The sequence below is a fragment of the Lepus europaeus genome, chromosome 14 (assembly GCF_033115175.1).
Source record: "Lepus europaeus isolate LE1 chromosome 14, mLepTim1.pri, whole genome shotgun sequence".
Classification (NCBI taxonomy): Eukaryota; Metazoa; Chordata; class Mammalia; order Lagomorpha; family Leporidae; genus Lepus; species Lepus europaeus.
In genome coordinates, this window is record NC_084840.1 from 91,219,428 (window position 1) to 91,243,021 (window position 23,594).

The 23,594-nt window shown below is 52.2% G+C and overlaps 1 protein-coding gene across 4 annotated transcripts in view; it reads left to right on the forward strand.

Moving 5' to 3' along the window:
* The window catches only part of SVIL (supervillin), a 198,475-nt gene that overhangs the window by 63,747 nt on the left and 111,134 nt on the right, over positions 1 to 23,594 (forward strand). The window contains exon 4 of one of the 4 annotated variants that reach the window (XM_062211118.1): positions 9,162 to 9,541. The exons of the other annotated variants lie outside the window; for them this stretch is intronic. The gene's annotated coding sequence lies outside the window, so the exon portion shown is untranslated. The remainder of the gene's footprint in view (positions 1 to 9,161; positions 9,542 to 23,594) is intronic. 4 annotated transcript variants of the gene reach the window in all.

Genomic DNA, 23,594 nt, shown 5'->3' on the forward strand with positions numbered 1-23,594 from the left:
CAGGCCTTCTGCCTTGGCAGGTGCACGGACCCCCACAGAGAACCCTGTTCTGCTGGGCTGGGCGGTGCTCGCCCCTCACTGCCAGCTGGGGCTGCAGGGTTTCTCAGCTCTGTCACACCGTGCTCCTGCGTAAGATTCGATCCTCGACCCATCCCCACCAGAGGGCGTTCTCTGCGGCTGTGCCCTATGATGTGTTACTGCGTGAGGGCAGGTGGAAATTCTCTATTTTTCCACCGATAATGACCTAAACAGGGCATGTCACCCTCTGTCCATCTGTGGCTGCTCTTAAGACTCAGAGCCCAGTGGCATCTGGGAGGGAGAGGTTTGGCCCAGGACCTGGCTCGCCCTAGCAGCCTCACATTTCACTCTGCCCGTGAGCCCAGCAGCGCTGCGCCTGCCCAGGTTTGCTGTGGGACGGTGGAGCTGGCTCGCTGGCGGGTTGCTCAAGCCAGCATCTTAGAGATGACCTTGGGGATGAGAAGATTTTCTGTGAGCTTTCAGAAGTCAGGAGAGAAAGTCCAGACAGATTCCATAGATGCATTGATTTAGACTATCTGGGAGAGGGATTTTATTTTTATTTGAAAAATAATGTACCTCTTTTTTTGTCATTGTTAAAAATCTACCCACAAACTAGATTGTTTACCCCTGGTGCCATCGGCTCAGGCTCAGCCCAGACACCAGGAGACCCCGTGCCTCCCTGTCTGCTCTCTCAGAGACGCCAGAACCCTCAAGTTGTTGGGGAAATGAAATGATTCCAACCCTGGTCTCATCACACGGCAGGAATTCAGGCAGAATTCAGGTCCTGGTGAACATCGTTGCTCCCTGGAAACGAGCCGCCCGGAGAGCGCAGCCAAGGGTCGCTCAAGTTCAGAGCCGCTCGGAAGGCGGGAGCAGGGAGACACAGAGCTTGGTGGTCTTGCTTCCCTGGCGCTGACAGATGCGGTCCCTGCTCTCACACCGCTGCCACTTCAGAAGCAGGAGGGTAGATGGACCGTGAGGCTGCCCCGCGGGAATATCGCCTCTTTGCTTGTCTGCCTAGGAAGCAGGGGTCGCACCTGGCACTCACTGGCCAGCTCCATAGAGTACTATGCATCGATGGATAGAACCTGGAGAGTGTAACTGCATGCTATTTTTTTTTTAAAGATTCATTTATTTATTTGAAAGTCAGAGAAAGAGAGAGAGATTCCATCTACTGGTTCACTCCCCAGATGGCCACAGCTTCCAGCCAATAAAAAGCCAGGAGCTTCATCCAGGTCTCTCGCGTGGGTGTCAGGGGCCAAAGCACTTGGGCCATCTTTTACTGCTTGCCCAGGTGCATTAGCAGGGAGCTGGATTAGAACAGCCTCAACTCAGACTGGTGCCCGTAGGAGATGCCAGCGTCACAAGTGGCAGCTTTACCCGCTATTGCCACAATGTGTGTCCCAAGCTATTTTGATTCTAGCCTCGGGTCTTCACACCACAGACATCTGTTGTTGCCTTGGCCTAGGGGCAGATGTCGCTGGGTTCTGCCCTGGGTGTGATGGCTTCCCTGCCCTCTGCACACTGCCAGGCCAGGGGCTGGGGATCAGAGACCTGTCCAGAGAGGGTTTGTAGGGGAACTGAAGTCCTTTGAGGCTCGAGGGATGGTTAGGGACTTAGTGAGCGAGAAGAAAGAAGGAATCCGGCCTGAGCGGGGAACAGCCAGGATGTGGCACAGATGGGTGGGCTGTGTGGCTTCTCAGGTGGGTGTGGACCCCGTGCTGGGAGGATGGTGTGGTGCCCTCTGAAGAGGTGGGAAGGGGCCGGGTCATAGAGGCCAGGGACTTTGGAATTTATCCCAAAGCCATCATGCTTTGTTCTCCGCCAACATGGCCTATGGGCCGATGTCCCTGTGTGTCACAGCCGTCTTGGGTTTACCTAGGTGTGATGTTGGCCCTGAAGCACTACCAGTCCCTGTCATTTTGACACCTGTTAGGAATGTGTCCATGAGAGTCCGAGGTGCCGTAAATCTTGGTCTCTAAGAGACCAGCTCTGGGTTAAGTGTCGTTTCTAAAGTATTTCTAACTGGATGTATTTTTCCTCTTAGTAATGCGTGTTGAAGTGTAAGAAGGTAACAGTGATTCTTTTACCACAGTGGTCTCATGTTTCTCCTTAAAAAAAAATTCAATTCCAGGGTGAGTGAGTGTTTGGCCTGGTTAAGGTGTCTGTTAAGGGGCCGGTGTTGTGGTGTAGCAGGTTAAGCCTCCACTTGCGATGCCGGCATCCACTTCAGAGTGCTGGTTGGCGGCCCAGCTGCTCTGTTTCTTGTCCAGCTCCCTGAGAATGCACCTGGGAAAGTAGCAGAGGATGGCCCAGACACTTGTGGAAGACAGGATGGAGTTCCAGGCTCCCGGCTTCAGCCTGGTCCAGCCCTGCCCATTGTAGCCATCTGGGGAGCCAACCAGAGGATGGGAGATCTCTCTCTGTGTCTCTCTTTTTCTCTGTTACTCTGCCTTTCGCATTAATATACTAGATCTTAAAGAAGGATGCTGATTGAGCCATAGTCATCTCACATTGGAGTGTCCTGGGTTTGGAACCCAACTCTGGCTTCCCATCAGTGCGACCCTGCTGGGAGGTCCTGCAGTGATGGCTAAAGTCACTGGACTCCGCCCCCCACATGGGGGACCGACCTTGAGTTCCCAGTCCTTGACTTTGGCCTCATCCCAGCCAGGGTCACTGTGGGTTTTTGGGGAGTGAATTAGCAGATGAGAGCACTCTCACTCGCTCGATCTCTCTGCCTCTCAAGTAAAAAGTTTTTTGTTTTTTAATTAAAAAATAGTCATTCAGGGCCTGGCGTTCTGGCGTTGTGAGTAAAGCCGCTGCCTGTGACACCAGCATCCTACATGGGTTCAGGTCCGTGTCCTGGCTATCTCACTTCCCATCCAGCTGCACCTGCCAGGGAGGGGCTGTGAGTGTGCTGCTGCCAGGGTCTGGTTGTCAGAGACCACTCTGGAGGCAGTGGGAAGGATGGGTTTGGGGAGGAGGCAGTGGGAGGAAGAGGCAAAGTCAAAGGTCCTTGCAGCCATCCCGCCTCAGGGCCACGAGAGCATTGAGTACAGCAGGCGTGGACAGCGAGGCTGAGTTTGCTGAGAAGTGAGATGCAAGTGTGGTTGCCACCAGCCAGGAAACAGGCCAATGTCGTGATGGGAGAGGGGGAGCACCCACGGCCCAGGGAGCTTTCCTGGTGTCCTGAGCTGCAAGCAACCCCCAGCATCCTGACTTCTCCTTTGAGAAGCCTGGAAGACTGCCGAGCTCAGAGCCCTGGGGAAGCGAGGGAGGGGCAAGGAAGCAGCCGGGCATGGGGAGAGCCACAGAAAGTAGCTGGCGTCGAAGGAATTCTGCCCAAGAGGACCCGGCGGGGAGGCGGAAGTGGACAGAGGGTGTTGGAGGTCGCGGAGGGGCTACTTCAGCATCAGAAGGGTCCGTGGCCAGGGAAGGCAGTTCCTGAGTGTGGAGGGCGCAGGAATCCCTTGCAAAACTGGTGGGGACACGAGTGGGGGCTCAGTGGGATGCATGCACGGGGTGTGATGGAGAGAAGTAGAGAGGCAAGTGCAGCTGAGGATTTGGGGGCAGGAGATGAGAGGAGCTGGAGCCCACGTGTGGGCTGGCACAGCCCCGTCTCTCCTGGGCACCTCCCAGTATCCTCTGCAGGAGGAATCCTGAGTTAGTGTGTGGCCTCCCAAAGTGCCGTGCGGGTTTGGACCTGGGTTTTATGCTGCGAGATCCCAGCGGATCATGAGCCCGCCTGGGTTCTCCGTGTGCCTGTTCCATTGTGCAGAGGGCTGAGCTGTTCTGTTGTCCTTGGAGTTTGCAGAACGAGGCCTGGCAGAGCGTGGGACGGCACCGTTCCGAAGCTTGTTGGCTGTGATATTTATAGTAGCATGAGCATTTGAGATGACCCGGCGTCCCCTCTGTCCAAAGAGTTGTTTTCTTGTTGTTTCTCCAGCGTGGGTCACGTTTGGGAAGTCACTCATCTTGGGCAGAGAGCATTGGCTTGTGAATGTCACGTGGCCTGCCCTAATCCCTGGCTAGGCCCTAGGGGCGCCAGGCCCAGGCAGGGGTGTGGAACACCTGGCCCAGAGTGGATAAGGCCTGCAAAACCGTGTGCTCAGGCGAGACTTGAAATCAGGTAAACTGATAGCAGGCTGATTTTTAAGTTGATCATTTTGTGTGGCCCGCGATTGATGTTATCATGTTAGAAATATCCAAATGGCCTTGGCAGAACAAAAGAAGGGGTTCCAGCCCATCAAAAAGCAACATTTGGTATCAGATTTTTTTTTTTTTTTTTTTGACAGGCAGAGTGGACAGTGAGAGAGAGAGACAGAGAGAAAGGTCTTCCTTTTGCTGTTGGTTCACCCTCCAATGGCTGCCGTGGTTGGCGCGCTGCGGCCGGCGCACCGCGCTGATCCGATGGCAGGAGCCAGGTGCTTCTCCTGGTCTCCCATGGAGTGTAGGGCCCAAGCACTTGGGCCATCCTCCACTGCACTCCCTGGCCACAGCAGAGCTGGCCTGGAAGAGGGGCATCCGGGACAGGACCGGTGCCCTGACCGGGACTAGAACCCGGTGTGCCGGCGCCGCAAGGCGGAGGATTAGCCTAGTGAGCCACGGCGCCGGCTTTGGTATCAGATATTTTCGTTTAGATCAATAGCTTTAATTTCTTGGAGGAACAAAAAAATATTTCCCACCTGAAGTACTTCAGACGGCGTTAGTGTAGAATTAGTGTAGATAACCCCATAAAAGCTTATTTATTTATTTATTTTTAAGATTTATTTATTTATTTGAAAGTCAGAGTTACACAGAGAGAGGAGAGGAAGAGAGAGAGAGAGGGAGAGAGAGAGAGAGAGAGAAGTCTTCCATCGGCTGGTTCACTCCCCAATTGGCCATAATGCCCGGAGCTGCATCCATTCAAAGCCAAGAACCAGGAGCTTCTTCCGGGTCTCCCACATGGGTGCAGGGGCCCAAGGACTTGGGCCATCTTCTACTTTCCCAGGCCATAGCATAGAGCTGGGTTGGAAGTAGAGCAGCCAGGTCTTGAACCGGCACCCATATGGGATGTCAGCGCTTCAGACCAGGGTGTTAACCTGCTGCGCCACAGCGCCGGCCCCAAAGATTTATTTAAAGTGCAGTTATGAGAAGTAGCCAGTCAGTACCGGAAGCTTCATTTGAACTGGGTTTCTTGCGTTCCGTGAACAGAACATTTAAGTGCCCTTTTAACTTTGAGATCATGACGGCTTTAAATGCAGCCTCAAGAAATACCGTGCGTCTTATTACCCAGCTTCTCTCAACCCTGACGTCATCCCAGACTGACAGCCTGACCCAGCCAGGGCACGGATGCCGTACGCTCAGTCCACCAGAGTTCTAGAACGAGACTCACTCATGCATGCCTGAACTCTGGTAACCTCTGTGGGTCCTTGATGGCCATGAAGTTCTCACCTGGGGAACGTTGTATGCGTGCAGTCATACAGCATCCGGCATTTGGGGATAGCCTTGCTTGTTTGCTTTTTTTAAAAGATATTTTATTCATTTGAAAGGTGGAGTTACAGCAGGGGGAGATAGAGAGATCTTCCATCTACTAGTTCACTCCCCAAATGGTGGCAATGGCTGGGGCTGGGCCAGACCAAAGCCAGGAGCCAGGAGCTTCCTCCAGGTCTCCCATGTGAGTGCACGGGCCTAGGGACCTGGGCCATCTTCCTCTGCTTTTCCCAGGTGTGTTAGCAGGAAGTGGAACAACTGGGACTCAGACCTGTGCGTGTATGGAATGCCGGCCCTGTGGGCAGCAGCTGGCCCCCCGGGCTTTCTGTCACACAGCATGAATTCCCTACACTGTCGATACAAGTCCACATGTGTGTCAATAGTTTGTTCCTTTTTACTGCTGAGTCGTATTCCACGCCGTGGATGTACCACAGTGAGGATTAACCCAAGGGTCTTTTCTTTCTTTTCCTATGGGATGCCCGGTTGCTCTAGCACTGTCTTTAAAAGGCACAGGTATCATTGGGGCATATTAGTGGGGGCCTGTGTTTGGATTCTCTCTTCTGTTCCATTGACCTACTTTACACATTTATCCCTTCAGCAAAGCCGTGCTGTGTTGGTTACCATAGTAGCCCTTATGATGGGATAGACTGATTCATCTCATTTGCAACTTCTCCTGTCCCTGGACTGTGCCTTTTGATATACATTTTAGAGTAGCTCGCTTTTTTCTGCCAAAAGTCCCCGGAGGGTTTCGATAGGAATTCCGTTAAACTTTCAGATCAATTTAGGGATTACTGACATCATCACTACACTGACCCCTTCCATCGACAAGCGTAGTATCGATTTATTTAGATCATCTCCGATTTTTCCATTGGCTCTTTGTGACTTAAAACATGAGTTGTGCATGTTTTGACTTAGGTCTATGTCTCAATGCTTTGCTTTCTTTGGAAGGATTATTATTATTATTATTATTATTTTTGACAGGCAGAGTGGACAGTGAGAGAGAGAGAGAGAGAAAGGTCTTCCTTTGCCGTTGGTTCACCCTCCAATGGCCGCTCTGGCCAGCGCGCTGCGGCTGGCGCACCGTGCCGATCCGAAGCCAGGAGCCAGGTGCTTCTCCTGATCGCCCATGCGGGTGCAGGGCCCAAGCACTTGGGCCATCCTCCACTGCACTCCCTGGCCATAACAGAGAGCTGGCCTGGAAGAGGGGCAACTGGGACAGAATCCGGCGCCCCAACCTGGACTAGAACCCGGTATGCCGGCGCCGCTAGGCAGAGGATTAACCTATTGAGCCACAGTGCCGGTTCTTTGGAAGGATTATAAACCATATTGTGTTTGTAGTTCTGATTCCCATAAGCTCCTGATTGGTATAAAATAGGTGTTATGGAGATGTGAATGCAGTTATAATTGTAGTATGAAACAGTAGAAAACGGGAAATAGTTACTTATCAAATGTCAAGGACATGTCTAAGTCTAGCATAAGTCTAGCTCTTCTTCGTAATTTTTATCTTGTTCGTTTTGTTTATTTGAGAGGCAGAGAGAGAGAGAGGGAGGGAGAGAGGGAGACGAGGATCCCATGTGCTGATTCACTTCCCAAATGCCTGCAACAGCTGGGGTTGTCCCACGCGGGAGCCTGGGACTCCATCCATGGTCAAGTTTCTCAGATGAGTGGGGAGGCTCCACCCACCTGAAGCCATCACCTCGGCCCCCCAGGGTCTGCACTGACAGGAAGCTGGCGCTAGGACTTCAGCACAGGTCCTCGTGTGGGGCGTGGACGTCTTAACCAAATCAGGTCCAAAGCCTGATGCTAGTTCATCAAGCGTGATTTTTCATTTTATTATGTTATTTTGTGGGAAGAAGTAGGTGTGGTGCGAGTTTGCTCAGTTAGGCAGAAAAACTTGTCAGGAGTTTAAGGGGACTGCACAGGTGGAATTGACTGACCAACACTGAAATAGAAGACATGGCTAAGAAGCATTACCTTGTTGAACTCCAGTGCACGAACGGTTGCTACAGGGACACCGTGTGTGACAGCTTAAGAGACCTACAAAGGATAGGTATTTATTTAGTAGGAGTGAGTCTATTTTAGGAAAAAAAATTCTGTATTTTTATATTGCCAGCAATTCAATTTTCTCCTCCTTTCTTCTGTTTAAAGACCCAGATAACCAGCTGGTTTACATACACTCTCATTTATTTTTTGTCCCTGCATTGCTGCAGGACAGCAGCTGTGATAGAACAAGAAGGGAAAGCCAAGATTGGTCCAAGGGAAAAATAAGACGAGGGCCAGGACAGAGATGAGGGCACTGTGCGGTTTGGTTTGCCACCTAGAAGCAGGAGAAAGATTGCACAAATTGTTTTTAACCCTCGCACAAGATGGTCCTGAAGCCAGGGTTGAATTGTGACACCTGTTCGGTATCTGTCCTGTGAGTGTGTGTGTGTGTGTATGACACACTGATGATATAGATTTCTGGGTGAGAAATCTGATGTTTTGATGCAGGTGTACACTGTGTGACGAGCGACTCAGTATCAGACAGCTCATCTTTTAGCTGAAAACATTTCTGTGGCCGCTTTGGGGTGCGATCAGTGGAAATCCTGGCTTCTGTTTTGAATTATGTGGTAGAATATGGTGATCTTCACCTGGCCGGGCACAGGACTGGAGGAGGAGGCATTGTCTGCAGGGTTAATTAGTAACAGGAATGCAGCCCTAGCCCCTTGAGGCCAGCCTCCCTCCCTCCCTCCCAGTGGGGGCAGCTGGTGGTCTGAGAAAGCCGACACTCTGGGTGTCCCCACCCTGGAGGCCAGGGTTTAGCCTTGAATGCTGAAGACTCGGCTCTTCTGCCTAATAACAGAGACCCCAAATTGTAAGTATCTTTGTAAGCAGCGTTGTGATAGCTAAGGTCTAAAGCGGAGTCGGTTGCCTGTTCCAAGGGGGGCTGTGCTGTGTAGATGGCGGTTGTATTAGTTCAAGTTCATGTGCCTTTTAAGTGACGAGAGCGAGCTGAGGTCCACGGGCAGGCAAAGGCCTGTGTCTGGCTTTCGGACAGAACGTATGTGTTGGGATAGAGAGCGTCCTTCCATTCTTCCTTCTGGTCGTTAATGTACTAGAAGCAGTGAGGAATCCAGAGACCACGGCTGTGTACACCTGTGAAGGGTCACCGGCTGGGAGAGCTGGCCGCCGTGTGTTCTCTGTGCGTACAGATGAGACTCACGCTGGGGACATTTCTTAGCTCGCTCACCGATGGGCTGTGCTTTTCTTCGGCTCCAAAGACTAGAGCGGAGCCATGTCTGCCCGTTCGGTGCCCGTGGCCAGGTCGGTGGTGGGCGGCCACGATAGAACGCGTTGAAAGACAATGCGGGCAGTTGAGTGAGTGGCTGCTGGCCAGCGCCTGTTGCAACAGCTGATGGGTTCCTCTGAGGTTCAGGAGCTATTTCTGGGCCATTAGCTGGTATCAAGTCTCTCGAGTTCAGGCCATAAAAGGCCGGTCCCCTCGCAGGATTGCCACACTGCCTGTGTCCCATCCTCCCAGGCTGCAGCTCCTCAGGTTTCAAGTGCATTTACCCAGTCATGGACGGTTCCACCAAGGCCACATCGGGGACGAGCAGCCTCAAGGACACCCGGGGACGGAGCACCTCCAATAGAAGACTCTTTTTACTACTATTCTGGTGTTCTTTTCGCAGACACACTTCAGGGATGTAGCCCTCACCTCTTTCCTGCCTGGGGTTGTCCGAAAGCCTTTTGGAAAGCACCGTTCTAAATTTATCCTGCTTTGAATCATCGTCGCTCCTAAGAGAGGCACTGGCCCTGTTTGCATCGGGATCCTTGGTTTTCCTACAACGCGCCTGCAGTAGAACTTTTTGCTAGTGGACCCGCGGTGTGCGTTGAGAAGAGACTCGAAGAAAACAGTTGCGGCCAGCCGGCCGAAGCTGGATTAGACGATACGGCTAGAGTGTTTGGCTTTATTTATTTATTTTTTAATTAGGAAAAAAGATAAGAAATTGCAGTGTGAGTTCCCCTCTCCCTTTCACTTAGAGGAACAAGGATTATACAGAAATTTGAAGTAAGTGAAAACTCTTCCTATAAATCTAAAAACAGTGGTTGCTTTTTTTTTTTTTTTTTTTTTGAAGTGCCATCTGTCTGAGCTTATTTCCTAAGGATTTGTTGATTTCAGGCACTGGAATGTTACTGCTGCTATTCCCATAGATAGCCTGGGGTTTGGAATAATTGGATTTTTTTTCCCCCTGAAAAACAAAAGGACTCACTTGGTGATTCCAGAGGTGCCTACGGCTAAAGTTCGGCTCCTGTAACTTAGTGCTGGCTGTGGAATTGTCACGGCTGGAAGTCTGTTCCCCACACGTGGGACTTTTGATCAGATCACAGGTGCGGGGTGGGGGTCAGCGGGCGGATGGTGTTTCCCTTCTCCTATGGATTCATGTGGCTGTAGAGGTCCCCGGGCCAGCAGGCATCCTTCTGTAGTGAGAGGTACTCGTTCTCCAGACTTGATTTACACAGTCGGTGATGCTGCAGAATTTACCAGAAGACGCGCTGTGGGTTGTAGATCTGGAACACTCTATGTTGTGATACCTGCCGTCTTTGTGCGATTGAGCTGGGCAGTTCGCTTCTTTTGAAAATACCATGGGGTGTAGGAACTTTTAAGGTTGATCGGACATACTGCTCCTTTAAAAAACAAACAAGCTATGCTTCTTTCTCCTGGGTCAGGTGGACGAGGATGGGCAGGCATTATTTTTATCAGGTAGAAAAACAGAATATTTATAGCGGAGAGCATCATCGGTGAGCACTGTGGCAGCGTCCACAGGGCAGCCACTGCCGCAACCCCAGGGGGCGCCTCGAGATGCCGGGGCTGTTTCTGGTTTTTCCAGGCACAGCTGCTGGTGAGGGGCTGGCGTGGGGCTGGCGTGGGGCAGTGCGGCTCAGGGCCGTAAGTGCCCAGTGTGCACGTGCGTGGGGTGCTCCTCAACAGCACCCATGACTCTGCTGCCACCCACCCCCTGTCATGGTTCCAGCTGCCCCCTCCCACCAGGGGCGCTGGTTACGGGGTGGGGGTGGGGGACTGTGTCTGGGCAGGACCGTGGCTGACAGCGGTGCTGCAGGCCACACTTTGGGAATCTGAGCAAAATCTTCCACATCCAAGGACGTCTTGGTCCACGCCGGGCGTCGGCCTTTATTCGACACCCGCCTTGCCTGTCTTGGCTGCCTCTCACCCCCCGGGACTCTGGCTGCCCTTGAGTTTCCATTCCTCCTGAGCTTCTTTGGCAAAATTCTGCAGACATTTCAGACCGGAGCTTGTATGCCAAGCACGGGCCGCTGGGCTTTTACAGGGGTGTCTGGTGGAGCTTTGCAGAGAGACCCCCCCACCTCCCAGGGCTGCCTTCCAATGGTAGCAGTGCCCCAGGCAGCTTCCAAGCCTGGCTCATCAGGGCTGCCCTGCCCTTGGGGGCCTCGTGGGGACCAGGGGTATGCCCCGATTGGAGCTTCCTGGCAGTCCTGGGCTTGTTTACTGCCTGTCCCAGCAACCTTGTGTCCCCCACCGCCGCCCCTCTGTGTGTGTCCCCAAGGCCATGCAGTCCATCCTCAGAATCAGCTCCCTCAAGAGTCCTGGCTGCGCGTGTCACTCCCCCAAGGTCCCTCACCACGCTGGTGCCACAGCCCGGCCTCCGTGGCCTTGTGAGACGTTCTGCCTGGCAGGCGACAGCCGATGAGGTGGACACACGCAGAAGCTGTGTCTGGCCTTCGGGGCCTGCTGCAGGACACCTGCGGCTCTGTGCTCTTGCCGCCCCTGGGGTCCAGCCCGGTGCCTCCGGCCCAGTGGGCACCCCGCAGCTGCACCGTACCGGCGCGTGGGCTGTGTGTCCCTGTGGTCTGAGCCATGCAGTCTCCGCGTCTACCCTGGTGCTTCAGAGGCAGGTGTGGGGCGTTGCACGTTCTTTTTCTCAGCTCTCACACCACAAGCAGAATGATGTGTCCTGCGGGGTTTCTGTAGCCTGCTCTTGCCAACACAGGAAATGAAGGTGCTTAACGTTGAAGTCAGCCATTTTGTTACTGGAGCCTTGCCCAAAACAAAGAAACTCCTCCAGGGCCACGGCTGCACGGGGTACTTTTCCCAGGCATGCAGCTCGGTCCCCTTAGGTAACACCGCTCTGTGGGCCCCTGGGAGAAGAGCAGCGCTCGGATATCGGTGCAGGGAGAGCCTGGCCCCCTTAGACACATGGCCGCTTGCAGGTGCACATGAGAGAGGCGGGGGTTTTGCCACACATGCTTCCCTTCCGAAAGCAGATCCTGTCCTTCCAGACAGGGTCATAACCCGTGTCCAACTGGTTTTTGTGTCAATACGGTAAAAGACATCGTTGCACTATTTGCTTTGGGATCACTGAGGTGCCTGGGACCTGGGTCTGTTCAATTCTGTGTGTGTTTATGCAGCACTTCTGTTGTGCATGGCTCTGAGCTTGAGGCTGGGGGGTGCACGAGGTAGCAGCCTGGTCCTTGGCCAGGTGACCCCATTCCCTGGAGGGGTCCAGGCCAGGACATAATGAAGCCATTGTACCCGACAGGCTGGAGGGCACGCATCATCCCAGCATTGCTGCTCTGCCCCAGGCTCCGTGCCAAGGTCTTTACCTCGCAATCACATCAGTTTGTTTTCCTAACAGCCTCTGAGAAACATTAGGAGGGAAAATCCAGAGGCTTGGAGGGGCCTGCCCAAGGGTTCCTACCACAAGGCAGGAGGTTGAGATTGGAGCTGGATTGGAAGCCAAATCCCTCTGAGCTCAGTGCCATCTTACTGAGCACTGCATTGAAACCAGTGTGGTACCGGCTCCACTGGACCTCCCTCTAGAGCCTGGTCCATGTGCAGCTTGGACCCTGTAGGTCCAAGGGGCGGGCCCAAGAAGCAGCAAACAAGCTGATGCAGACCCCGGATCCAGGACCAGTATTTAAGTAGCACTACTAAACCACGGAGCTGGGAGCCACCAGTTAGGGAGTTGGGGGGGGGGTGGCTGTCACATGTCACATGGTCCCCCCAGGCTGCCTTCCATCCCTCTGCGTTTCCCATACTGCCCCTTCCCATTCTCTCCTACTTGGTTATCGCCCACTCCTCTCCTCCTGAACTGTCTAGCTCCTGGGTCCTGCAAACAGACTTGAATTCCCTGCACCCTAAATAAAGCCCCCCACCCCGGCCTCAGACTGGTGCTTCTTCCTCTCCCTGCTTACCCGCTCCTCAACACCCACAGGGGCTCTTCTCGCCCTGAGACCCGCGGGGCCTCTCCAGCGCTGTGTGACCTTGCTGCTCGCCCTCAAAGCACCTGTCTGTCAAATCCCAGCTCAGCCCCAGGGAGAGGTGGGGAGGGCTGCCCTGGTCCGGCAGGGCCCAGAGACTGCTGCAGTCTTGAGTTCTCCTGTCTGCTCTCTGGTTATCAACCTCATTGTCTGTTAGCAATTAGAAACCTCTTGGGACACTTACAGCCTGTATCATGGTGCCTGGTGCCAGTCTCTGCACTGTGCCCGATTCGGGCTTCCTGGGAGGCGGCAGGTGATGGCTCAAAGACTTCGGTCCCTGCTACCCACACGGGAGACCTGGGTTGAATTCCCCGCTCCTGCCTTCAGCCTGGCCCAGCCTCACCTGTTGTGAGCATCTGGGGAGTGAACCAGCAGATGAGCGATCTCTCTCTCTTTCCCCTCTCAAGGAGATGAAAATAAATAAATATTTATTTTGATACAAAACATTTTGGAACCCATGTGTAACAGTTGCATAATAATGCATTTTCTGCAAAGTTTTTGAAGCCCCCTTATGTACATGGGTTTCATTTTTAAAAATTTATTTATTTTTATTAAATTTTGAAAGGCGGCTGGTGCCGTGGCTCAATAGGCTAATCCTCCGCCTTGCAGCGCCGGCACACCGGGTTCTAGTCCTGGTCGGGGCGCTGGATTCTGTCCCAGTTGCCCCTCTTCCAGGCCAGCTCTCTGCTGTGGCCAGGGAGTGCAGTGGAGGATGGCCCAAGTGCTTGGGCCCTGCACCTGCATGGGCGATCAGGAGAAGCACCTGGCTCCTGGCTTCGGATCAGCGCGATGCGCCGGCTGCAGCACGCTGGCCGCAGCGGCCATTGGAGGGTGAACCAACGGCAAAGGAAGACCTTTCTCTCTGTCTCTCTCTCTCACTGTCCACTCTGCCTGTCCAAAAAAAAAAAAAAAATTTTTTTTTTTGAAAGGCAAAGGGACGGAGAGCAAGACAGAGAGACATCTTCTGTCCACTAATTCACTCTCCAAATGCCCGCAACAGCTAGGATTGGACTAAGCCAAAGCCAGGAGCCTAGAACTCCATCCAGGTCTCCCTCATAGATGCAGGGACCCCAGGACTCGAGCCATCACTGGCTGCCTCCCAGGGTACGCATTAGCAGGAAGCTGGATGAGAATCAGGTAGAGGTAGCTCAAACCAGGCCCTGCGAAGTGAGATGCTGCTCTTCCAAGCTGTGCCAAGGAGTTGCTCTTCACTTTTTTTTTTTTAGCAAAATAAAATTATCCTTTAATTCTATTCTTCCATCAACTTTTCGAGGGACCCTTATATTCACTTGGCTTTTATTCTCTTTGCTCATCACGAGTTAACTTTTCATTATCTGTGCGAGGACTTGCATTCTGTACATGCCCGATAGGTAGAATTGCGTGTTAAGCAATGGGTAAAAGCTAGAGAGCTGGTGCTGGCTGCAAACAGGGCACTTATAAAGAAAGTTCCTGCACTTTGTGAACTGTGTTTTGGCCTCGTGTTTCTATTTGGAGTTTCACTTCCATCCTGAGTATGGAAAGTTGGCAAAATAGTGTAAGCTCAGATGCTGTACTCATTAAACCGAGAAAAATATCAAAATATTGGCATTTTTAGATATTTAGGATTTTGTTTACATTCAATATCTTGTGATTTGAAATAAATACTACTCTCTGTTAAATATTCTCTCATGTTACTAAATAATAAGTAATAAATACTCTCTCATGTTACTATTCTGTAACGTGGTACCTAATTTTGCCCCAGATTTAAAAGATGCAACTGCCTGTGCCCATGTTACACACTCAACAAGAACAAACCACTCTTGCTGCAACCCAAGTGACAAAGCTTTTGTTTTTCAGCAGCTTAGAAAATATTGAATTAGCCGGCGCCGCGGCTCACTAGGCTAATCCTCCGCCTTGCAGCGCCGGCACACCGGGTTCTAGTCCCGGTCGGGGCACCGATCCTGTCCCGGTTGCCCCTCTTCCAGGCCAGCTCTCTGCTGTGGCCAGGGAGTGCAGTGGAGGATGGCCCAAGTGCTTGGACCCTGCACCTGCATGGGAGACCAGGAGAAGCACCTGGCTCCTGCCATTGGATCAGCGCGGTGCGCCAGCCGCAGCACGCCTACCGCGGCGGCCATTGGAGGGTGAACCAACGGCAACGGCAAAAAGGAAGACCTTTCTCTCTGTCTCTCTCTCTCACTGTCCACTCTGCCTGTCAAAAAAAAAAAAAAAAGAAAATATTGAATTAAGAGGTAGTTTCTGAGAGTTAAAATAACCTGTGAAAGTGCTGGCACTTTATTTGAAAGGTAGATTGACAGAGAGAGGGAGGGAGAGCGAGAGACAGAGAGATCCTCAAATGACTGTGACAGCCGGGATTGTGCCGGGGGAAGCCAGGAGCCGCGACCCCATCTGGGTCTCTCACAGGGTGGCAGAGCCCAAGCAGTTACCTTCCCGGGTGCATTAGGAGGAAGCTGGATCGCAAGTGGAGCAGCCAGAACTCAAACTGGCGCTCCCATATAGGGTGCTGGTGTTGACGGAAGGTGGCTTAACCCGCTGCACCATAGTAGCAGCCCCACTGTTAATACTTTTTAAAAAAGAATTATTTATTTTTCAATTTACTTGAAAGGCAGAGAGACCATCTGCTGGTTCACTCCCCCAAATACTTGCAGTAACCCCACAGCCAAGGCAGGAACTCGATTCAGGTCTCTCGTGTGAGTGGCAGGGATTGGAAGCAGAGCTGGGACTCTGAGGCTGGAGGCAGGTGCTGCTAGGGGCATCTTCATCCCTGTGGGAAGTGCCCGCCCCCTGTGTTTGGCGTGTGCACTTCTCAGACATTTCTACATCAGCTGAGAGCTTCGCTCCCTGTGTGCTGGGACGACCCCAGCCTTCAGCTACATTTGGGTGTTCTATGGCTAGTCCGTTCCTTTAGCAACTGCTAATACGCAACGTGGTGGTGTAATGTTTGTGCAGACACTGCACCCAGCCGTTGGCTCCATAGGTATGAGCCAGGTTAGGGGGAAAAAACAACACTGCTGGAGTGTGCCATAAAGAAGTCGCTCATTCTCCCAATTACGCTTAAAGCTTTACTTGCTCCCAGATGTCCACCTTAGCTGCACACACATCATCATCTGGCTTTACAATTGCCTACATTGTTGATGCAGAGTGTTGCGTATTAAAAATTGCACGAGTCCATCAAATTCGTAGGGCACTTCAGAGAAGGGTGACAAAGCGCGGACCTCAGCATGGGCTCCTTCCATGGGCTTGAGATGTATCTGAACTGATGGCATTGCTTCTCTCCTGAGGCTTCCGGGGGCTTTTAGGAAGCTCACAGCTCTTCAATATTTCAAAAGGAAGTCGCTTTGAGAAGGCGACGTGAAATAACGTGGAGACCAGGACAGACAGCAGGCAAACGTGCTGCTGCCCTCACCCCCAGCCCACCTCCCCGCAACGCCTGCAAGGGAAGTGTTCTCTGTGCTCCGGGGGTGGGGGTGGGGAGTCGAGGTGTTTGACCTGGAGGAGGGCTTGGAGCTGCTCTTGACCTTGGCGTGTTGACCTCTGTGAGCCTCTGTGGCCTCATCCACTCAGCCTCTGGTCTCTGAGGTCTTTCCTACGGACCGGCGTTCTGCAGTGCAGAGATCTCCCAGAGCTTGGGAATATTCTGGTTCTCTCTAGAAAGGAGACCCGGGATCTGGAAGGTGGTAGTCCCAGGTGGGAGGACAGAGGTGCTTCGAGGAGGAAAAAGGTTCTTTATTTTATTTTATTTTTTGGTATCTTCTCATTGCCTTGGCTTGTCTGTGCTGAAATGAGCAGCCCATTGCTTTTCTTTTTGGCTGATCACGGGTCTGTGTCTTCAGCCTTCTACCCTGGAAAGTTGTGGCCGTGACTTCAGATTAAAGTTTTGTGGGTTTGGTTTTGTGTTTGTTTATTTGCTTGTTTTTGTTGTTGTTGTTGTTGGCACTTTAGCCTGCTCTATGCTGAGTAGATTTTGACTGTTGCTCCTGATGGGAGACCCGACAGCGGTGACAGAAGTCCAGCCGGATGGCAGAGACAGGCAGGGTTTTCCTGTTCGCAGCAGGATAAGGTGCGTGCGCAGCTTTCTTACCCTGGGATCAGCTCCCTGCCCGGCAGCTGTCTGCCAGCAACAGTGATATCCCGAGCACTTGCTGTGTGCTGGGGACTGGGGTGGGGAAACGCACGTGTCCTGAGTGATCCGCTTGATCTTCAACCCTACATTTGTTTTTTTAGATGCTCACTTGGATAATAGAACTCAAAATACTGGTCACGGCCTCACAGATGTATTTAACATGGTGCGTGTTACAAAGGACATGGAACAGCTACCGTCTTAGCTAATTTCAGTACATCATTCTTAACCGTAGTGACCATGTTGGATATTAGGTCTATAGAATGTATCCATACAGTGTTTGAAGATTTATTTTATTTATTTGGAAGGCAGTGTTACCGAGAAAGATGGGGGGGGGGGGAGAGATTTTTTCATCAGCTGGTTTACTTCCCAAAGGCTGCAATGGCCTGGAGCTCCATCTGTGTCTCTCCCGTGGGTACAGGGTCCCAAGCACTTGGGCCATCTTCTGCTGCTTCCCCAGACCTTTAGAAAGGAAGCTGACCCACAACACGGGCCCCAATGCATTCATCTTCTAGCTGCGTTTCCACCCTCCAGTTAACATCTCTGCATTTCCCTTCTACCTCTGGAAGCCACCCTTTAGCATCTCTCCGTGAACTGACTTTGACTCATGTGTCAAAGCTTCACGTTGAGTTCGTTCCATTTTCTGTTGGTCAGTTATATTTCCATGAAGCTGGGGGAAGGAAGAAAGTCACCTGCCATGGTTCCTGATGCAGAGGAGATTCTTCTCCTGCCTGATGTCAGCCTATGGCTTGCATTCTCTGTCTCTGCAAATTTTCCCCTTAGCGATTGAGACACCTGCTTCCTACACTGGTGTTCGATACTGGCGCAAGCTCCCAACTCCCACTTCCCACCAGTGCACACCGGGGGAGGCAGCTCAAGTATCTGGGTCCCTGCCACCCACCTGGGAGACCTGGATGGAGCTCCTGCCTTTTGGCTCTGGCCCAGGCCAGTCCCAGCCATTGCAAGAATTTGGGGAGTGAACTTGTAGATAGGAGCTCTGCCTCTCCAATAAATAATAATAAAAAAATTTCAAAATCCAGTGCATTGAGTCAAGAACAAGTTCAACACATCTATTTTTTTTTTTTTTTTTTTGGTCCACGTTCTCTCTGTTGTCGTAAAGTACTATCTATAAATTGTTGAGTCATTTAACCGGGATGTTACAGAAATAAATCATTGAATCAACTTGCGTTCCTGCTGATGTTCAGTCTTTGTCCTAAAACTTTATTAAACTTTGCAAAAATCAGAAGTAAAAGCCGTTTTGGTTGAAGACTTTGAGGTGGCTTTAGAGAGAGCTCAGTCGTGTCAGGTGAACTGTTGATCACCTGTAATGTCAGAGACTCTGTCTTACCAGTGACACTTGACATTTTGGAGTCCGGCATCTTTCCGTGTGGTCTGCTTCGTAGGATCCCTCACCGGGTCGTCTGGATCACTTGGGGAAGCTGACGTCATGGAGATGGCTGCATTCGCCATTCCTGTCTGTGCTATTTTTACATTTCATTTCGCACACGTTAAAAGGGCTCTCTTGATTCATAGCACCGTGAATGCTTCCACATTTGTCCTCCACAAGATAATTATTCCATTAAAATAAATTACAATTTATTCCGGGGCTCTAGAAGAGAAAAGATAATCAAAGGGTAAGCGGATGGCTCTGAGACCCAACAGGGAAATCTCTCGTGGTATTTGAATGGAGAGGGTTTCTGAGCTAATTTTTATGCCCTGGACATCCCTCTGGCTGACAGTGATGCTTTCTGTAATTAATGAGCTCAGATGACAAAAAAGTAAGAGGCTGCCAGATAACACGGTTAGGGAAAGCCAAGTGGTTATTGTGGGGAAGTTGTGTTCTCGATGACCACCGTAAAAAAAATCCTTGTTGAGCAGATGCCTTTACACGGAGCGCCACACAAAGGCTGGAGAGAGTTTGAATTTCTCCGGAAACTATAGAGAATGTGTTCCTTTCGCTGAACTCTCATGCGACAGGGGAGAAGACCCCTTGTTTCCAACACTGTATCTCCCAAGACATTAAGAGCCAACGCACAGGAGGCTGAAGTCCCATTCTGATTGTGGCTTTGGCGGGGGTGGAGGTGTCCCGAGGATGCCCAAGCTGAGCCTTGCAGCTCTTGGGTCCCCACAGAAACCAGGTCAGGGCAGCCCCTGGGCCGAGGTTGCATCCAGTGGGTGGTCTTTAGATCCTCGGGGGCGTGGCCTCGGCCTGAAAGTGGATCTCCTTCGATTATTCTAGAATTCTCACAAGAAGGTTGTTAGAAAAGGCCGAGTCTGGGCCCAGCCTTTCTTGCCCCGTGATCCTTCCTCCATCCACGTTCCAGCATTGTCATCCGGCACCCTCCTCCGAGACCAAACCCCTGGGGCCACCCGATCTTGGGCTTGAACCCCCAAAACCTCGTGGCAAAATACACCCCTTTCCTTTTACAAAGATAGGCCGCCTGGGGTATTTTGTTACACAAAGGGGAAGCTGACTCATGCAGAACAGGGCCCGTGGGGTGGCCGCAGGTGGCCACAGGTGGCTGTTGAGCAGGTGCCGCCCAGGAAGTGACCGCTGAACTTGACTTGATGTTAATTGTTGGGACTGCAGCCAGCCTTTGTGTTGGATGGCGTGGCATCAGAGGAAGTGGCCTGTGCATTGGACTTGCCCATGGAAGGTGGAAGGATGGGACTACAGCACCCGTTGGCTTCCCTGTGTAGTCCCTGACCCTGGGGTTGCAGGGTAAAAAGTCCGAGCCATCGTGTTTTTCAAAACGAAACTGAATGTAGGATAGCAGCGGAGAATTTTCTGTGGATTCGCCGTGTTTCCCACCCATGCACACATGGATGCTCTAATGCGGGTGCAAAGACACACAGGCACACGCTGGGTACAAGTATGTAGGTTCCTTGTGGTCTTGAACACTTTAAGTGTTCATTTCTGGGGGGGATGTCCGGCCTGGCGGCTAAGACGCCTGCATCCCATTTAGCAGTGCCTAGGTTGGATGCTCAGCACTGGCTTCTGCTAACGCAGACCCTGGGAGGCAACAGGATTGGGTTCCTGGCTCCCAGCTTTGACCCTACACAGCCCCAGCCGTCGGGAGCATTTGGAAAGTGAAACAGTGGATGGTCCGGCCGTCTCTCAAGTCCAATGTTTTTTTAAATGTTTGCACATTCTGGATTATGCATTCAGGAAGATCCGCACTGCCCAGCCTCCCCATTGCTGGTGACGTTCAAGCTCAGTGCTCCAAGCTCAGTTTCTGAGACGGCGCTTGCTTAACGAGCAGTGTGGCCGGGAAGGGTTTTGAATTCAGGGACACAGTGGTTAGGGGGACTCTGAGTCTCTGATTAGGACACAGAGTGTCCTTCAGCTGCTGTTTGTTCTTTGCTAAGTTTGGTTTGGGGGTAAGGTCCTGAGGTTCTGGGAGAGATTGGTTTGGAGGGCTTCTTGGCTTGCTCTTAAGTGTTTTCAGCTGACGGCTATAAAGTTAAGGATGTCCCTCGGGCAGTGGGCGGTGACGATGCGGGTGCCCGGGACCCTGTTCTGTGATGTGGCTTGAGGGAGAGCTGGCACGGACCAGGCCAAGCCTGCCCACTAAGTGCTCATCATGTATTTAGGGCTTCCCATCGTCCTGAGCGCCTGCTGGACGCTGTGTGCCCAGCTGGCCTCTGTCCGTGCAGAGCGAGGGTGTGGCCGGGTGGCAGGAGAGAAGAGCAGGTGCTCTGTTCTCTCCGCTTGTGAGCGCTGGGGGCCCCCAGCCTCTGATGTGTGTATGTGTGTGTGTGTGTGTGTGTGACACTGCGTGAGAGTGTGTGAGTGTGAGTGAATTTGTGGCCGGAATCTTGACTTTTAGGTGTCGCTGGTCGCCGTGGAAAGACGCTGTTCTGTGTGTGAGAGAAGCGGCCGTGTGTCTTCCCGGGCCGTGTTTATGTCACCACCACCACCCTTCTGTCCACACTGGCGTCAGGACCCCAGTCCGGATCTGGGTTTGAGTCCTGGCTCTGCGCGTGATTCCGGCTTCCTGCCCATGTGCACCCAGGGAGCCAACAGGAGCCGAGAGACCTGGGCTGCGCTCTGAGCTCCTGGTTCTAAGCCCGGCCCAGCCCCCACAGCTGGAAGCATTTGGAGATCTCTCTCTCTCTCTCTCTCTCTCTCTCCATTTGTATCTTTCTAGCTTTCAAATAAATAAAAATACATTTTTTAATTAAAAAAAAAAAGTAAGATAAAGGAGCAGTGTCCTGGCAGGGAGAATTTATGGGATGTCATCCTCCACTGCTTTGCTTTCCAACTGACATCAGAACAGGTGTTTGCCCCCCCCCCCCCCCCCGTCCCCACAGAGCCGAGACTCACCTGTTTCATCCAGGAATGAATGGCCTAAATGCAGGGACTGAGGGGTCGAGTCCTCACTTGCTGTTTCAGCCTTGCATCGGGAGCAGCTGAGCCCCCGGGCTTCCGTGGACGTGGGGACTGTGTGGCTGGAAGCGGCCCGGCTCAGCTGTGGATCGGGACAGTTGAGAAGCCCAGGTGCCCCTAACCTCACTGGCCTGGCTCTGGGGACAGCGCGGGGGGAGCCTTCCTCTGTCCCCCTCTCCTCCTCCCCCGGCCCGCACCCTTCCCTCTGTGTTTTCTGCCCCACCCCCCTCGCTCTCTTTCCTTTGTTTCTCCTGTGGTCTCTTCCTCTCTCCTCTCAGTCAGGACACAGCGGCAGAGCCGTGGGTTTTACAGATTTTTGTGGGTGCCGGGAGGGTTTTCAAACGTGTGTGTGTAGAGTCTTCCTTTATGCCGTCCTCAAAGCTTTGGGGTGCTGTTCCCCCTGACTGATCTGCTTTCATGTTTGTTTATTTATGTGTGTCTACTTGAAAGGCAGAGGGAGGGAGAGAGAGGTGTTCCATCTGCTGGTTCACTCCCCAAATGGCTGCAACAGCCAGGGCTGGGCCAGGCCAAAGCCAGGAGCCAGGAGGTCCATCTGGGTTCCACGGGGCAGCAGGGGTCCAAGCACGAGAGCCGTGATCTGCTTTCTCCCAGGCACCTTGGCAAGAACTGGGTGGAAAGTGGAGCAGCTGAGACTTGAACAGGGAGGTCTGATGTGGGAATGCCGGTGTCCCAAGGGGTGGCTTGACCCACGGTGACAAAACACCCGCCCCTAAAGGTGATCCTTCAGAAAGGATTACAGTCTGAAATGCGGAACCTGAGCGCTAGGTCTCTGTGCTTTGTGGAGAAACACTCTTGTCTCTCCTCAGAGTGCATGGCTGATGTCCTCCGCCATCCACGCGTGGTTCGTGTTCGGTTATAGGAATCCATAAAGAAGATGACTTACATTTTCCACCCTGGAGAAAATGACTATGTGGTGTTGTTGTTTAACTGGAGTAGAGCAGAAATTTAAAATCCTAGCTCAGCCTCTGTGTTGCTCTGTCTCACTCAAGTTGAAAATGGGCAATGCGGTCATTACTTGCCTCTCGTGACTTGTGGGAGAGAAACCATATCATTTTGTGTGTGTGTGTGTGAATGTGCGTCTCTGTGTATGTCTGGATGTTTGTGTGTGTCTGGATGTGTGTATGTGTGAGAGTCTGGATGTGTGTGTGTCTTTATGTGTGTATGTCTTTGTGTGCCCATGTGTGTGTATGTGTCTCTGTGTGTGTGTCTGTATGTGTGTGTTTGTGTGTCTGTGTGTATGTCTTTGTGTGCCCATGTGTATGTGTATATATGTGTGTATGTGTATCTGTATGTGTGTATGTCTTTGTGTGTCTGTGTGTGACTATATGTGTATGTGTGTCTTTATGTGTCTGTATGTCTGTGTGTGTATGCATGTCTGTATGTCTGTGTATGTATGTGTGTATGTGTATATCTGTGTGTCTTTATGTGTCTGTATGTCTTTGTGTGTCTGTGTATGTATGCATCTGTGTGTATGTGTATATGTGTATGTCTGTGTGTCTTTATGTGTCTGTATGTCTTTGTGTGTAGGTGTGTATGTCTTTGTGTGTCTGTGTGTCTGTGTCTGTGTGTTACCAGCCTTTAAAAGCAGCGATGACCGTGGGGGCATGAACTTGGTTCTCTCTGTCATTGCTGAGCTGCCGCGGGGGCCTCTGTGCTAGCTCGGGCAGTGCCCGGTCCCTCTTTGGTCCAAGCTCTTTTGGGTTCCAAGCCGACTGCTGAGGAACAACACTGTTGACCCTGATGGTAAACATCTGCCCTGCATCTGGTTAGTCTTCGGTGTCCTGTGTCGAAAAGCCTCCGGCGTGGGCAGCTCAGCGCCAGCACCCACTGCCCAGCTCCGCGCCCTCCTGTTTCCTCATGCAGCCGCTGCTGAGACTCCCTCTCCACGGAGACATGTCTTCCCTGCCGCTGAAAGCGTCCTAACATACGCATTCTTCACGAAGGTTGAGAGAGAAAGAGAGAGAGAGAGAGAGAGAGATCTTCCATTCACTGGTTCATTCCCCAAGTGGCTACAGTAGTCAGGGCTGGGCCAGTCCAAAACTAGGAGCCTGGACCTCCACCCAGGTCTCCCACTTGGGTGGCCGTGGACCAAGCCCTTGGACCATCCTCCACTGCTTTCCCAGGAACATCAGCAGGGAGCTGGATGGGAAGTGGAGCAGCTGGGACTTGAACCGGTGCTCTGGTAGGAGATGCCTGCATCGCCAAATGGCAGCGCAGTCCCACTGCACCAGAACTCCCGGCCCAGGACTGCCAGGTTTAAGTGTTTCCAGTTTAAATTTTAGAGCCATGGGCACA